This window comes from Meriones unguiculatus, chromosome 15 (genome assembly GCF_030254825.1).
Source record: "Meriones unguiculatus strain TT.TT164.6M chromosome 15, Bangor_MerUng_6.1, whole genome shotgun sequence".
Lineage (NCBI taxonomy): Eukaryota > Metazoa > Chordata > Mammalia > Rodentia > Muridae > Meriones > Meriones unguiculatus.
The window spans coordinates 22,425,001-22,436,213 of NC_083362.1; positions in this window are offsets into that span (position 1 = coordinate 22,425,001).

Sequence of the window (11,213 nt, forward strand, 5' to 3'; positions counted from 1 at the left end):
TGAAATATCTCCATAGTTGGAGACTGAAATTAGAAGAAATATCACAATATTGCAACAGTGCTAAATTCTAACAACTTTACAATGTTAACCTACGGTGGTCCATATCTTCAGGCTGTTTCTTGTGGCTGAAATTCCCTTCCTCACACATACTGATTATCACAAAAACAATCCAAAAATGTATTAGTATGTGTAATCTCTTGGACTCCTGGCTCATATGTGGCTTTGTTTGTTCATTTTTCATTCTTCTATATCTTTCCCTTTTTCTTTTCTTATTTTTTTTATTATCAGACGCATGGATTTTTAGCTGAATTTAGTGGGATTGCACAGAATTTATTCTGCAGTCAATGAGCCATGGAAAACAGAGTATGGTTAAAAATAAAAGTGTCATAATTGATCCAGTTTGAGTTGCCTAGTTGTAAGTACACCAGTGGTAATACCCAAATGTACATAACTGAAACAAGAACTTTCTTTCTGTTTTCACTTCAACACAAAATTTAAGTAAAATAATAATCCTGAAAAAAGGAAATATTTTATAAACTATAAGGGTACATTCCTTACTTTTCTGAATGCCATCATTTCTCATGAATCATTCCTATGCAAATGTCTAGGAAGTTATTAGATTAAAGTACATAAAATTACTGTAGCAAATATTAAAGTGTGCTTAATATATAAATAGTTTAAGCCATCAACATTGAAATATACAGAAATCGTTTATCATTATTCCTTAAAGTTCAGATTATACCGTATTCCGGAAACATGATTATTTTAGAAACTTAAAATTGCATGCTGTGTTACTCTCTGCCATCAGTTCCATAAAATATAAATTTAGAGGTTGGCAAAAACATACTAATTTGCTGCAGTATTCATAAGGATAGAGAATAAATGTTTCCTATGAGTGGTGAGGTCTATTAAATGAAAATACTAATTTTGTTCTTTGATAAAACTAGCATATGTGTATTTGTGCACTTTGGAGTCTTACTTGAAAGGATAAAAGTAGATATTCGAGGGAAAATAAAGCAAACAATGTGAAGGGTTGCAAAATAGACTGGCATTTGAAGAGAGAGAGAAGAGAAAAGGTTCTGCTCTGAGAAAATCGTTGACCCTTTCCCCTCCCTAAACACGCTCTGATTAGCTCAATAGCAGTCTTTATCTCGTCCAACGCCTTCAGCCTTGAAAAAGCACTCATCTCTATGCAAAGCAATTAAGAAAAACGTGTGTGCCGCACAAGGTAGGTTCTCAATAATGATACTCTGACCATCCAGAACAACATGAAAAGGAGATAGGTATTAATGAGACCCATATGCTGGAAGTAGCACACATCTTAGAAATAAAAGGCTTTGTGAGAAAGGGCTTAATTTTATCTCTGAAGGCCACAGAGTCCTCCACAATTGCTTCATTTCTGGAGATCATATGCTGAAATTAGATAGTTTTCCTAAGCTTGCATAGCATATGCTGAATCAGAGCAGCCAAAAGAAATCAACTTTAGCCTGATTTGAAATTCTAATTGTTTCTACTTGGGTCATTGTTTCTGCAGAAATTATTGCAAAAGATCTTAATTATTTAATTATCTCTATTTAATGTTGCTTGTTGCTATTAAGCATAGGAGCAATACTGGAACTCACCAAATAAAAGAGTTAAACTTTAAATTTTTTCAAACAATTGAATATAAAGCTAAAATTATACACCCTCAGAGCAACTCTTAATATTGTAGCATGTCCAAATTTTTAATCTTAAATTATGATTTAATATTATATTTCATGTTATTCACTGTAGCTGATTATATCACTCACAAGTAGCCTAGTGATAATCCTACTATCATATGTTCCACTTTCTTTCCAAAGACTGGCTTCTACTTCACCCCTTTGAACAGGAATTTGTGACCAGCCTGACAAATGATAAGTGATGTAACTTCCGAAGCCAGATAAAATACAGCAACTGCAATTCTGTTGGAGCAAGCTTTAGAGGTCCTGTACAAATCTCAATTGCCCTGAAGCTACCAAGTTGTTAAGATCTAGCAAAGAAAGGGGGAGAGAGAGACAGGCAGACAGACAGAGTGAGGCAGAGGGGATTGTTCATGGAAGTCTGTAACCCATTTCAGACCCTGAGTTTCAGATCTTCCAGCTGAGGTCATAGAGATGGTGTATCAGAGATAAGCTGGCCCACAGTGCCTTCAAACAGAGTTCCTACATGACAGAATCTGTGCAACTAAAAAATTAGATATTTTGCCCAACTGGGTTGGAGTGTATTTTATTTTGAAATCACAGTAAAAAAAAAAAATGCAAAGAAACAGAGAAACACAGAGTGGAACTGGGTGTAATATCCTCTGAGTGACTAGTTTCTCTATATTGTCTTTAGGTATGCTGTTGCCATGTTCATATCAATAGTAGAGTCCTTAATACAAACCCATGCCTCATCAATTCACAAACACAACAGGCATGGCCATTAAACTCTTTGACTTCTTAAAACAAACAAGGTAGAAAATTTTCCCGAATGTGTCAATGTTGTCTGTCTTCCCTTCATTTTTCTTCTGGTTATGAAATTATACATATAAACACAAGTTCTATCTTTAATATTAAGAAATTAAAGCAAACACTCTGCTGGATAGAGTATCTCCTATTCGCTTACTCTGAGTATTCCACCGTCTGTTTCCTGCTATTTCTATTCTAAAGAAGACAGGGTAAGTTGAGGTGCTTTTTTGAAGGAATCAGGAATCCTCAGTGACAAGCAATTGTAGAGTTACAAATAGTTTTTATATTTATGGTTGTGAGCCTAGCCTTTAACAGCTGAGCCATCTCTCCAGCCCTTCAAATAGTTTTTAACTGAAAGATTTTTCTGTTAACTCGTTAAGAATACATGTGACATCCAATTAAATGTTGAGATTTTACTTATTTGTATGTACTTAACAGCCATCATCATTGTAATAGTTGCATTCAAAAGATCTTTCAAAGCAAAATATTTCTTTAAATCACATCAGTGAAGAAGAAAAGCTGCAGAAGGCATTTCTAATACTTCACCAGCAACTATTTATAGAACAACCAGAATGTTCAGAGGAAAATATCGTGACAGTCTGAGGTATAAATAACACATCAGCAATTTTAGTATAGGAGGTAAGTTCTCCTTTAAATAAGGTAGAAAACAATAAAACACATACATATCTTTCAGAGATATGAGGTATTATTTCCATATGTAAGAGGATAGAGTTATGAAGGTCCCCATGAATTAAGAACAAAAAACAGATCAGGGAAGAAGAGAACTCTGTGTAGAAGAGGAAGCATGTTGAAAGTTTAGAATTTGCAAACCAGTTAAATTAAGAGTTCATGAAAGACAAAGAAGAAAATGTCGGAAAGGCATTTGAGTAAAAGTCACATGAAAGTGGGAGATGGGACACCTGAACAGAGGAGCTCACATGAAAACAGACACACCTGAGGTTATTTTAATCACCTTGGTATCTGATGATGTAAGGCTCAGAGACAAGTCTGAGCTTTCCAGTAAAGCAATGAGCTAGGTGGTTCCATGGATACATGAGCGGGGTAAAGTGAAGAAACAAGTTAGGGGTTCTGAATTAATCCCCATGAAAGACAAGAGCAGGTCTAAGTCATGTCTCTTTAATACAGGATATAAATCTTCCATTTAAAAGATGCTAAACCTCTAGAAAGCAAAGACTGTGCAACGTTTCTCTTAAAGGTTTATTTATTATTTTATCTATTCAAGTGTTTTGCCTGTATGTATGTCTGGCTTCTGCAGGCCTTTGCATGATGTGTGCCTTATAGTAACTAAACTGCTAGCAAATGATTATTTTGAGTCAAAATAAAATCTTAATTTAAAAAAATTATGGCATGTTTTTAATACTTTAATACTCAGTGATAAAAGTGCCACACTATATCACTAGAATTTAATATAACAATATAGATATATATTGCTGTAAATAATATAAATGTATATATTATTTATATATAATACAAATAATATGGAGAGGTTTTGAATATATATTTATTTATTCATTTATTACTGTGTTAGGTATCAATCTTTGGCCTCAGGCATGCAAGGTAAAAGCGTCTTTGAACTTACTTTCCTCCCTATATTGGAAGTGACTTCCATGCACCAAGATAAAGCTCTCATTTCTTTCTCTTCCTCATAAAACTTAAAACAATCATGAAAGTTCTATCAATGCTTAGGATATGTAATGTAATACAGATCTAATTAAAAAGCCTAGAGGTGATGGCTAAGCCTTAAGAATTTATAATTGCCAAAAATCAATAAAAATTAACAACACTTGTACTTTGAAAATTCATAAAACATTTCCAATTTTTGTTTGTTTATTCCCAGTACTCAAAAAAAGGACAGGGTTTTTTTTTTCTGCATAATTATGTTTCCCTGTGAATAGGAACGGATTTACACCTATCTTATCTTGTGAATTATTATATGAACAAAGCAATAATTTATTAATATGGAATCACAACAACACACTAGCCCAAATATATATGCCACTGTGCTAAGAATGCACAGGGCAGAATGGCATCATAACATTGATACAAAGAAGATACAGGGCAGTATTTTAGGAACAATTTGATCAGAAAGTGAAGAAAAAAACAATTACCATGTTGATGAATGTAATTGACATAGAATTACCTTGTCTCCATCTCCTCAGTTCTGCCAAATCTGTCCTCACAATCAAACTCCAGAGGACACACTTCCCAGATAAGGTGGTAAGCAAACAGCCACAGCTGCATATGTGTGATGCCAGAAATTGAGAGTGTTTCGAAGAAAGGCAAACTGGGATGAAGATTTATAAAATAAAGACAACAGCTATCTACTTATTTATAGAAAGATGTTTGACCAAAGTCTGGGAACAAAGAAAAGAGGCATTTCTTTCCAGAATAAAAGGGGCATGGTGGAGATGAGGGAGGGAGGGTGGGATTGGGAGGGAATGAGGGAGCGGGATATGGCTGGGATACAGAGTTAATAAAATGTAACTGATAAGAAAAAAATAAAATTAAAAAAAAAGGAAAAAAAAGTGTTCATATCATTACTCAAATAAGCAAACCCCTTCTGTGACTCTCTGGGCTCTTGAGGCATTCATCTTCAATCTTTCCCAGATGTAACTTTACAAGTAGGAAACACCTTGCCTCATACTGGATATGCTGAGTGGGCCCTTCTGCTCCTGAGAAGGCCACCAACTGTACTGAGGAAGTGCTGCGAGGAAGGAGGGAGAGAAGTGCCATAAGTGTTCTTTCCCATATGGTAATAGTATCGTCATCACTTCAGCATCCAAACACTACCTAAAACACAAACCCAAACACTGCTGAAAACCCTCTCTTGCCTACAGAAAAGTCTGCTGATATGTTCTCAATTGGCTTAACCTTTTCAGTGTTTTAATTTTAACTGTCTCTATTTGGCTCAGGCTCTTCCAGGAGGAATTATATTTGTATAGGCTATACCTATTCATTAAGCAACATGTTGTACTTGAAACGAACTATATGTAGAAGTATTTCTGTTTTTAAGATGCTAAAATGCCAATCCAAATAAAATTGCCAATCCAAATTTCCAAAACTGCCAAAACCTTAATATTTTAAAACTAAAATAGGTCATGTGAAAGTTTTAAATCCCCTGGACTCTGAATAGGTGCATTTGATTCTTTTTCAGCTGTGCAGCAGATATTGACCTAATCTCTGAATTCTCAGAGAACCGAGAGCCTTATGTCTGAATTTCCCATACAGGATTGTTGTCTTCGTTCACAATAATAAACATGGTGCCCTCACAGAGAGAGAAATATCTTAGGCAACTTGTCAATGCTTTGAATAATTGCACCTGCTATAAAGCCATACTAAACCACGACACTAGAGACAAGCTACCCAAGGATTAAACATAAAATGGATTACCTTTTATAAATGAACTTTGTTTTCAATAAAATTATAAAGTTATACAACTGTTAGGATTAAATTTTGAAATTTTCTAATTTTCTTTTTTTATTTTAATTTTATTTTTTCTTATCAGTTACATTTCATTAACTCTGTTTCCCAGTTGTATCCTGTTCCCTCATTCCCTCCACCCTCCCTCCCTCATCGCCACCCTGTCATTTTCCAAGTTCACTGATGGGGGGAAACCTCCTCCCCATTCATCTGACCCTGTTTTATTAGGTATCTTCAGGACTGGCTGCAAAGTCCTTCTCTGTGGCCTAACAGGACTGCTCCTCCCTTGGGGAGTGGAGAGGTCAAAGATCTAGCCATTGAGTTCCTGTTAGAAATAGTCCTTGTTCTCCTTAACTATGGGAAACCAATTGGTTACTGAGCTACCACGGGCTACATCCAAGCAGAGGTTCTAGGTTATATACATACATGGTCCTTGGTTAAATGTCAGTCTCAGAAAAGTCCCTGTGCCCAGATATATTTGGTCCTTGTGGAACTCCTATCCTTTCCCCATCATACTAACTCCCCTTCATTCATATGATTCCCTAAAGGTTTAGTTATGAGTCTTTGTATCTGCTTTGAAAACACTGCTAGGTAGAGTCTTTCAGATGCCTTCTGCAGTAGACTCTTGTCATACATTCAATGCACATCCCATCTGTCTTTCTAAATGAGGATTGATCATCTTACCCCATGTCCACTCTATTGATTACATTTCCCTAATGGCTAAAGACATTGAGTATTTCTTTAAGTGTTTGTCAGGAGAAATTTTGAAATTATAAATGCAAATATATAAAATGTTAAAATTTGATAATTCCATAAAATTTAAAACTGAACATATGAAAAATTGGAGAATTCAAAAGCAGGCTAAGACAGTATAGGTTTATTATCCAGCCCTTGGGAGGCAGCGCAAGTGGATTAACATCAGAGCTAGTGTGGACTGCATAGCAAGACCTCTACCTCTAAAAACAGGAGGTTGGTCCAGAACTTGAGGAAGATGTTACTTTATATGGTCACGGTAATAGGAAAAATCAGTTTACTGAATATGTTCAGGTGTTTATATAGAAAATACCTTTATTGTCTATGACCAGATTGTATGTAGTTTTTAATGATAGGGTGGCAAAGCTTATAGTTAATCTTCTATAAACACAGCTGTCCACTTATTTTAACAACTTTAAAGTAGTACGTATTAATTTTATAAAATGATGAGTTTCACTCTGACATTTTCATGCAGCATATTCACCTCCCTGTTTCTCTCTGTGCTCTTCCCTCTCACTGATTATATAAGAGTTCTATAGTTTTTCTATCATTGAAAATCTATACAACCTTCCTGAAATTTAAAAATGAGAAATTAACTTAAGAAAATGACTCTTTTTTGCCACTTTTAATATTTTTTCTTTGTTCTTAGATTTACTGTTTTAACCATACAACAAGGACATTTGCTCAACTATGTTCATAGTAGCTTTATTCAAAATAGCCAGAATCTGGAAACAACCCAGATGTCCCTCAACAGAATAATGGATACAGAATTGTGGAACATTTACATAATAGAATACTACACAGCTATTAAAAACAAGGAAATCATGAAATTTGCAGGCAAATGGTGGGGACTAGAAAATATCAACTTGAGTGAGATAACCCAGAAGCAGGAAGACACACATGGTATATACTCACTCACAAGTGGTTATCAAACATATAGGATAAACTTACTAAAATCTATACTCCTAAAGAAGCTAAACAACAAGAAAGACCCTAGGGAAGATGCTCAATCCTGGGGGGCAAACATGATAGACATCAGAGGCAGAAAAAGATAGGGAACAGGACAGGTGATTTCCACAGAGTACCTGTGAAAGACTCTTCTGATCAAGGTATCAAAACATGAGACTCATAGCTAAACTTTGGGTAGAAGGCATGGAATTTTATGAAAGAATGGGGCTAAAGAAAAACCTGGAGGGGACAGGAACTCTAAAAGGAGACCAACAGAATCAGAAATAAAAACAAAAACAAAAATCTGGCTCTGGGGGCCCTGCAGAGACTGAAACCCCAACCAAGGACCATGCAGAGAAAAGATCCCACCTCAGATGTAGCCTATAGACTCAGTCTCCAAGTGGGTTTCCTAGTAAGGGGAGCAGGGACTGTTTCTGACATGAACTCATTAGCAAGCATCTGATCACCTTCTTGTGGCGGGTGCAGCCTTGCCAGGCCACCGAGGAGGAAGACAATGCAGGCAGTCCTGATGAGACATGATAGGCTAGGGTCAGATATAAGGAAAGAAAGACCTCCCCTCTCAGTGGACTAGGTGAGGGGCATAAGAAAAAAAAAAGGGAGGTAGGGTGGGATTGGGAGGAAAAGAGGGAGGGGTCACAGATTGGATACAAAGTAAATAAATTGTAATAAATAATAATAATATGTGGCCTAAAAAAAGAAATAGTGTGTTTCCCTCCCCAGTGCTTCTAAGAACCTATCAAAAATAAATAAATAAAAAGGGAAATTATGAAAATTTGCAGGCAAATGGATAGAACTAGAAAAGATCATCTTGAGTAAGGTAACCCAGAAGCAGAAAGACACACATTGTATATGCTCACTTATAACTGGATATTAGCCATATAATATAGGGTAAGGATACTATAATCTACAGTCTTAAAGAAGCTAAAGAAGCCCCTGATTTCTCCAACCAAGGACCATGTATGGATATATGGCTCAGATGTAGCCCATGGTAGCTCAGTATCCAAGTAGGTTTCCCTTGTAAGGGGAAAAGGAACTATTTCTGACATGAACTCAATAACTGGCTTCTTTACCTCTCCCCGCCCCCAGAGAGAGGAACAGTCTTGCTTGGTCACAGAGGAGGACATTGTAGCCAGTCCTGAAAATACCTGATAAGCTTGGGTCAGATGGAAGGGGAGGAGCTCCTCCCCTAGCAGAGGACTTGGAAAGGGACAGGGAAGAGCTGAGGGAGGGAGAGTAGAATTGTGAGGGAGTGAAGGAGGGGGCTATAGCTGGGAAACAAAGTAAATAACCTGTGATTAATATTAAAAAAATTAAAAATTAATTAAAAAAAGAAGGTAAAGAACAAGGAGGACCCTAGGGAGAGTCTTAATCCTCATTCAGAAGGGCATATCCTCATTTAAACAGGTTGGACATTGAAAGTATGAGAAGACAGCGAACAGCACAAGAGACTTCCACAGGGGGCCTCTGAAAGACCTTAATCATCAAGGTATCAAAGCAGATGCTGAGACACATAGCCAAATTTTGGGCAGAGTGCAGGGAAACCTTTGGAAGAAAAGAGAGATAGGAGGACCTGGAGGGGACAGGAGCTCCATAAGGAGATGAATAGAACCAAAAATTCTAGGCTCAGTGGGTTGCAGAAACTGATGAATCAACTAAGGACCTTTAATGGAGTTGACTTAGACCCCCTCGTCAGATATAGCCTATGGGCAGTTCAGTCTCCAAGTGAGTTCCCTAGTTAGGGGAGTAGGGTCAGTCTGTGGCATAAACTTGGTTGCCTGCTCTTTGATCATCTCCCCTTGGTAGGGTGATCTTACTAGGCCACTGAGAAAGAGGATGCAGACAGCCATGATGAGACCTGAGAGGTTAGGGTCAGATAGTAGGGGAGGAGGTCCTCCCTATTTATGGATTAGGACTAGGGTAATGAAATAGAGGGGGAAGAGGGATGGAGTGTGGGATCAAAAGGAGTTGAGGGAGGGGGCCACAGTCAGAATACAAAGAGAATAAATAATAACAATAAGGAAAAAAGTAAACAGCAGTCTACATAGTAAAAATTAGACAAATTTTTATACATTAAAGTATAATTACAAAAATGTACCTTGATTAAAAATGAAAATAACTCTTCAATACAGTAAATATACTCTCTTTGAATTTCAAATAAATGATAACCTTACTGTCTCTTTTCACTTAAGTAAAATAGGACAAATAGCATTTAGTTCATGTAAATGAAAAATATACCGGGATAGATATTCTTGAGAGACATCTTCATTTAAGATTTAAACTGTATCAGTTTTCTATCTAACCATATTTTGTAAGTGACCAACATATACTCAGGTCATACTACTGTTGTCACATGTATTACTAAAAATCATTAATCATCACATTGAAAATCTAGTAACTATATATAAATTCTGTAAATCATTTTTTACTTGTTATCACTGACACCTCTTGTATTTGCAAGGTGACAACTGCCAACTCTCAGGGCAAAACAAGTCAGCAGTAAAAAACAGGATATAGGCAAAAAAAAAAAAAAAAAAAAAAAAGTCCCACTACCCTAAGTGACCTAAGTGACAATCTTGAATGTCATTCTCCTGAGGATGATTTCTTAGTCTATGTGTTTTGATATGATAAAATATTTTATCCTGAGTTATTTGCAAAGAATTGACATCCATTTTCTAACAATTCTGAAGTCTCCGAAATTTAAATTAATGGGGCTACACTCAGGATACAAAGTGAACAAATCATAATAGTAATAATAAGAAAGAAAGAAAGAAAGAAAGAAAGAAAGAAAGAAAGAAAGAAAGAAAGAAAGAAAGAAAGAAAGAAAGAAAGAAAGAGAGGGAGGGAGGGAGGGAGGGAGGGAGGGAGGGAGGGAGGGAGGGAGAGAGAGAGAAAGAAAGAAAGAAAGAAAGAAAGAAAGAAAGAAAGAAAGAAAGAAAGAAAGAAAGAAAGAAAGAAAGAAAGGTGGCTGTAGATTTCAAATCTTGTGTGGGACTTTTTACTCCTTTTTAATAAATCTTCGTCAAAGGAAGAAGTCAAAATATACAAAGAATGAATTACATGTCTTCATGTAAGAGAAGGTCAGAAGGGATAACTCTTTTCTTTTCTTTTCTTTTCTTTTCTTTTTTTTTTTACTTGTCAAACTGCATGTCTCAATGTAGAAGATGCAAATAGATACATGTTTTTTTTTTATTAGTTAAATTTTATTAACTCTGTATCCCAGCTGTATCTCGCTCCCTCATCTCCTCCCTGCCCCTTTCCAAGTCCACTGATTGGGGAGGACCTTCTCCCCTTTCATCTGACCCTGTTTTATCAGGTATCTTCAGGACTGGCTGCAAAGTCCTCCTCTGTGTTCTAGCAGGATTTCTCCTCCCTTGGGGGGTGTGGAGGTCAAAGAGCCTGCCATTGAGTTCCTGTCAGAAATAGTCCCTGTTCCCCTTACTATGGGAAACCAATTGGTTACTGAGCTACCAAGAGCTTCAACTGAGCAGAAGTTCTAGGAGAAAGACACACATGGTATATACTCACTCACGTAGTCCTATAAGATATGATAAACATAATGAAATCTATATACCTAAAGAAGAT